Genomic DNA, 6,000 nt, shown 5'->3' on the forward strand with positions numbered 1-6,000 from the left:
ATACATCTGTAATAACACTGGGCCTCACTGCTGTCTAGACCCACCCAAGCACTGGAGTTGGAGGCTCCCTTCTGTTCAACCATAGCCTCCCTTGGTACCAAGGACCCCACCAATGGTCAGTGGAGGAGGGAGTCTTACAGGTGTCTTGGATCCTTGCAAAGAAGGCAAATATCTTTTTCCAAAAGGTATTTCATTTTACCAAACAGGCAGTTTGGACTGGGATTCTCAGGACACAGGCAGACACAGAGTGGGAGCAGGGGAGTGGCAGAGAGAGAGACATACACACAGAATCTGAATCAGGCTCCAGGCTCTGAGCTGACAGCACAGAGCCTGACGGGGGGCTTAAACTCATGAACTGTGAGATCATGACCTGAGCTGAAGTTGAACACTTAACCAACTGAGCCACCCAGACACCCCCAAATTTAATGTTTAAAAAAAATTTAAAAATTAATGGGAAAAGATGAGTCAGGCATTCTCTCTTATACAGTTGATCCTTGAACAACATTGGTTTGAACTGCTCCAGTCTGCTCATATGTGGACTTTTTACAGCCCAGTACTGTAAATGTATTTTCTCTCTCTTTTGATTCTCTTAATCACATTCTCTTTTCTCTAGTTTGCTTTACTAATTTTTAAAATTTATTACTATTATTTTTAAAGTAGGCTTCACACTCAATAGGGAGCTTGAACTCATGACCCTGAGATCAAAAGTCAGAAGCTCTGGGACTTCAGAGCCAAGGTGAGTAGAAGCTAAGATACAGCATGTTTTGGTTGTTGTGCCGTAAGTCATACAAGTCTTTGAATCTGCACAAGGTATCATATGTTTCCTGACAGTGTCCATGACACTGGGGCAGGCTAGCTGGGTCGTCTGCAAGTAGAATAAAATCTCATACCTATTTCACAGTTCTTGATATGCCCTTTACATATTTCCCCTTTGCCACCAGGTTTGTCAGTAGAGGATGCTGGAGGAATACTGAAAATAGATGGAGTCTCTTCCTGGTTCTGGTGCACTCCCTTGGCCAGACTTCTGCTGCCAAAGAATGGTTTCTCTAGGGACACCTGGGTGGCTCAGTTGGTTAAGCATCCGACTCCAGCTCAGGTCTTGATCTCATGGTTCATGGGTTTAAGCCCCACGTCGGGCTCTGTGCTAACAGCTCAGAGCCTGGAGCTCACTTTAGATCCTGTGTCTCCCTCTCTTTCTGCCCCTTCCCTGCTCATGCTCTGTCTCTCTCTCTGTCTCTCTCTGTCTCTGTCTCTCTCTCTCTCTCTCTCTCTCTCTCTCTCTCAAAAATAAATAAACATTAAATTTTTTTAAATGACTTTTCTGGCACTGGGCTCCTGCAGTATTCCCTTTTTCCAGCATATGGGTCCTGCGGTGGATGGTTTCTCTGGTGCCTGGCTCCTACAGTACATGACGGCCATCACACTCAAGTGGTCAGCAGCTTTCCTGGGCACTTGTACAGCAGAATGCCACCAATAAGGCATTTACCCATGCATGGCTTCCTTGACACCCTTTCCAGTTAGCCATAGCCATGTCCTCTAAAATAAAATCTGGATCTTGCCCTAGGGATATTGGTTGTTCACTATATCTGTGACTCCCCTTTTCTGTCTCTTGGTTGGACCCTGACTAATACAGAATCTAAAGTGCCTTCCACTCTGTGTTCAGATGATCCAATCAGCACAATGTCACCAATGCAGGGGACCACTGTGATGTTTGGTGCCATGATTGTGACCTCTGCACACTATATGCTGTCACAAATGTTCTCTATAGGTATCACACTATCGACTTTCTTGCAAGCAGGAGAATTGACAAAGCCCTGATGAGAGACCGTAAAGGTATACTGTTGGATCTGTCAGATAAAGGCAAATGAAACCTATATTCCTTACAAGATGGTATGGGCAAAAGGGCGTTGGCTGGGGCCATGGCTCCATACCAAGTGCCAGGAGTTGTGTTTGTGGGCTCCAAGAAAGAATGACAGCTGGGGGAGCAGCTGCAGTTGGAGTCACTGCATGAATAAGTTTAGAATCATTCATAGTCATCCTCCAAGATCCATCTGACTTCTGCACAATCCAAGCTGGTGAGTTACACTGGGGTGTGACAAGTGTTTTTTCAAGTGTTTTAGGATGACAGCAGCCTTTGCGGTCCCTGTGAGATTCAGCACTGCTTCTGGTTTACTATCTTGGTGGGGGGGGGGGGGGGAGATGGTGAAGATCCACTGCCTTCCATTTAGCCCTTCCTACCCCAGACTTTGATCACAGAGCCAATGTGGGGACTCAGCCAGTTTCCAAGGATATCTACTCCAATTATGCATTCAGGAAGTAGAGGTATAACAAACGTGAGTCTGTGGACCAATGGATCCACTGTGAGTTGGACTTGAGGAAGACCTTGCCTATCTCCTGAGTACAGGAAGCCCCCGCTTTGACCCGGGAGTCACAATAGTGTTGTGGGTCCACATGGAGAGGCACCATGGTCAGTCAGGAGACAGAAGGAGTTAGGGAAGAGCAAGCAAGAGCCTTTATTGTGGTTTCCATGGGGAGGAGCAGGAAAGAAAGGGTAAGCAGGTTAAAGATTGGTAGTTTCGAGTAACTTCAGTGGGTTCTGGGGCCCAAGGGCTGTCCCTAGTTATCTGATGTCTCGCCTAGTTGTCTGGCACCTGAACTTGGTCATGACTGGGGGAAGGGAAGAGTGGCCCAGAGTGTGACAGCTGGGGAGAGAAGGTAGTTGGGGGGGGGGGGTGGCTCTGAATCAGCTGGTTTATATTTGAAAATTGCAGTCCCAAGTGGGTTATTTACTATCTTTAGGATTTGACTAACCCTGGGAGGGACAGTCGCTTCTAGGTCAGTTGGGCCCTAGATGCCAAAGCATCGGAATACAGAAAGTTAAAAAACATGTTTAATAAAAGGAATCGTGATGAAGCTGAGTCCTTAACTTGAGAAGATCGGGCCAGTGAATAAGAGGAGAGGTGAGAATGGGGTAGGTGACTACCTCACAGCCTGGGATTTGTTCTTTCTCACCCAGGCTGAATGTGGCACATAGGCCAGCTCTCTTATCTCTGATTTTACAACTGAGGGCCACAGAGCACCTGATGTGACTTTTGCAAGGTTCCCAGTCTCCTAGGAACCAAGCCGGGGTTTGGGCTCATCACCCCGAAGGCTCCCCCTACCCCCCACTCTGGCAGCCCATCTCCCGACCAGAAGGTTGTGGTTAAGCACACCTTCCCCTGTGGACAAGGTGCCAGGTCTCCACTCCCGCAGGGACAAAGTCTTCCCAGGTGGAAATCTGACCCTTTACATGGAGACATCTTGAATTTGCCAAAGCCTCTTCCTGTGAGGGAGAGACAGGCCTTGGAGCCACCCTATGAATTACAAGGTCTACAGGTGAGAGGGTTTCACTAGGTCTTCTAGAGGTGAGAGTTTTTCCTCAGCTCACCGTCCAGGAAAAAGAGCATCAGGGTTGCTTTGCTGCAGACCCTTCTCACCACTTGGTGCATCTTGGGCCTGAGAGTCGGTGTGTGTGGGTTCTTGGTAGGCACATCCCTCCTCCCATCAGCCACCTGGTGAAGTTTTGGCTTCTGCCCTGCATTTTCCTATTGACAATGAAATGGGTAAAGTTTTGCTTAAGGCCCACATCCTGCTAAGGGGATGAGAACCTAAGGTCAGATAAGAGGGGCTTAGGGAGGGCAATGCATAGGGCTACATAGGATAACAGTGCTGGCTGATGTTTATTGAGCATTTATTATGTGCCAGGCACTGTACTGAGGGCTTGTTAAAGGAAAGACCATGGCCTATACAGTGACCATCAAAATGAGCTCTGAATTCACTTATTTGTCAGGCAAGGGAGCCATCGACAGTGAAGAAATTCATGGAGAATTTAACTATGGGAAAGAATTAGGAGTTTGCATATACTAGAAACTGAGAAGGGGGCGTGTATGTTGGTCCTGCCTGGGTAGGGCAGAATGAGTCTGCAATTCCAGACCCAGGCATTGCTCATGTGAGCAAATATATTGTTCGTTGGTTAGGAAAGAGCCTTTGGTGTGGGAGATGAGAGTCCAAGATGCTGGGACAGCTCAGAGTTCATGGCTGTTCCTCAGTTTTGGATGGTTAGAGCCACAGTCATGAAACTAGGTGTTGGATTTTAGTGTCTCCCTGGCAAGCATTACCGCTTTGTTTGTTTTTCATGGCATAGGAGAGGAAAAACATTCTTGCTGTATGCCTTAGCTTCTGCACCTGGATCCTGGAAGTCAAACTAACAGAAGATAGGTTCCAGGAGAAAAGGCATACATGTTTTGTTTGCTATTAATATTTTTACATGGCATGGGGGGGGGTCTTTTTAGAAAGAAGGGAAAACCCTAAAGAAATGGTTAGGCCAGAAAGCTTATGTACTATTGTTTGACAAAGAACAATACATTGCAGAGAAGTGACAGCACAAAGGAAGGAGGGTCAGGCTTTTAGGGGCAGCAGACAATTGGAAAGCAAATGTATGGAGCTAATGAACAAGACAGTCGGGTGTTTTACTGAGCTTTGTTATCATCTGGCAGTGCCTCCGGGCTGATGAGGGTCTATGGTTATCTTCTGCTCTCCTTCCTGGTGTGAGAGAGAGGAGGAGAGAGATCTACACAAAGGAGAATTTGTGTCCTACATTGAGGCAAATGGGGGAAGAGCAGAGAGCTGTTTTGGGGTCACTGCCTTTCAGTTGTCTTCAGCTCACAGAAGCCCTTATGCCAAAGTGGCCCATTTTGGGGTGGCATCTTCTGATCTCCTACAGTAGTCTTTGTGTATTTATTTTGACTTAATTTCCTGAGTCTGATAATATTATCATTCTTCTTTGTCAGAGTAAGCAGCTCATCCAAAGTCAACAGCTATTTGGGCGTAGAGCTAGGACTTGAACCCCGGTGTTCCAGCTGAGGAACATTAAGCAGTTCTTTTTATACCAAACTGAAGGCAAAGTAGGTTCTGTGTTCTTCAAGGGGGTGCATGAGGTGGATCTGTGTTGAGTAGCATCCTGTGTGATGGGGTCAGAGTGGCATTTCTCAACAGGGGCAAGGGTGTTAAGCCCCCAGGGGACATTTGGCAATATCTGGTGATGTTTTTGGTTGTCACCCCTGAGGAGACCCTACCAGCATCTGGTAAGTAGAGGCTAGAGGCCAGGAGGTTGCTGAACATCCCAACAGTGTGCAGGACGACCCCCACAAGAGTTGTTTGGTCCCAAATGCCAAGACCACCCAGGTTGAGAAACCCTAAGTAATAAAAAGAGGTCATAGGGATCTTGTTTTGAGGTTGGAGAGACTAGTTGGGTTCACATCCCTTTCTACTGGACACTCTTGAGCTCTACTGAGTCACAGCTTCCTCAACAGAAAATGCCCACCTGGAAAGTTCGTTGTTGAAAGGAAAGGAAATAATGTAAATAGCCTGCACACCGCCACTGTGCAGGTGGGTGACATGGCCTTACTTCCTGGCCTGGACAGTGAGGTGACTCGGGAAGGTTGTGAGGGACAAAGGAGCAAATATGTTCCTTATATGGAAGGATGGAAGGAGGGGGGCACCTGGGTGGCTCAGTTGGTTGAGCGTCCTACTTCGGCTCAGGTCATGATCTCACGGTCTGTGAGTTTGAGCCCCATGTCAGGCTCTGTGCTGACAGCTCAGAGCCTGGAGCCTGATTCTGATTCTGTGTCTCCCTCTCTCTCTGCCCCTCCTTTACTCATGCTCTGTCTCTCTCTCTGTAAAAAATAAATAAATATCAAAAAAATTTAGTAAGAAGGAAGGAGGGATGGCAGGCCAGCTATGGAAAGTAAAGACACATTCTAATATTTGTTAATTCTCATGCCAAAGCCTGACTTAAAAGTTGACGCATCTGTGGACAATGGAGAGATGGCTGAATTAGCCAGCTGAACTCTAAATGTGCTAGCTGCTAGCTGGGTGACTCAGAACAAGTTTCTTAACCACTCTGGAACATGGTGTTCTCACCTTTTTGATTTTGAACTTTCTGCCTTTGATGGAAGATCC

Source organism: Acinonyx jubatus, chromosome C1 (assembly GCF_027475565.1).
Source record: "Acinonyx jubatus isolate Ajub_Pintada_27869175 chromosome C1, VMU_Ajub_asm_v1.0, whole genome shotgun sequence".
Lineage (NCBI taxonomy): Eukaryota > Metazoa > Chordata > Mammalia > Carnivora > Felidae > Acinonyx > Acinonyx jubatus.